General features: G+C 46.5%; 1 protein-coding gene across 1 annotated transcript in view; it reads right to left on the bottom strand.

Annotated features, from left to right (window-relative positions):
- The window catches only part of LOC119585967 (kinesin-like protein unc-104), a gene marked incomplete in the record, with an annotated part of 145,723 nt that overhangs the window by 142,783 nt on the left and 2,570 nt on the right, over window positions 1–370 (bottom strand).

The following is a 370-nucleotide window of genomic DNA, read 5'->3' as shown; positions in this document are numbered from 1 at the left end:
CTGATTTCCTTCCTCTCTTCTCCCTGTCTTCCTCTTCCCCTCTTTTTTCTTGCTGATCTCTCCATCCTCCTAACATAGTTTTTTTCTTTTCTATCCCTTTTCCTACACCCTCATCGCCGCCTTCTACATTCATTCCACCCCCCCCCCCTCCTCCCTCACGGAGAGACAAAATGGAAGGCAGCGTTCCTCTAAAAAAAATAATAAAAACAGGAAGCGCCGTAAATCAGTGACCTCGATTGACCTGATTATGTTTTAGATGACCTAATGTCACCGGTTCCACGACATTCAAGAGAGGCCTTCCCTAAGCGTGGCATCGGAGCGCTAACTTTGCTTCTAGAATCAATACGGGAAACTTTGCACAAACACCTGC

Source organism: Penaeus monodon, chromosome 20 (genome assembly GCF_015228065.2).
Source record: "Penaeus monodon isolate SGIC_2016 chromosome 20, NSTDA_Pmon_1, whole genome shotgun sequence".
In the NCBI taxonomy this organism is placed as follows: domain Eukaryota; kingdom Metazoa; phylum Arthropoda; class Malacostraca; order Decapoda; family Penaeidae; genus Penaeus; species Penaeus monodon.
The sequence above is the reverse complement of the archived record's forward strand: the minus strand, read 5'-3'. Positions and strand labels throughout refer to the sequence as shown.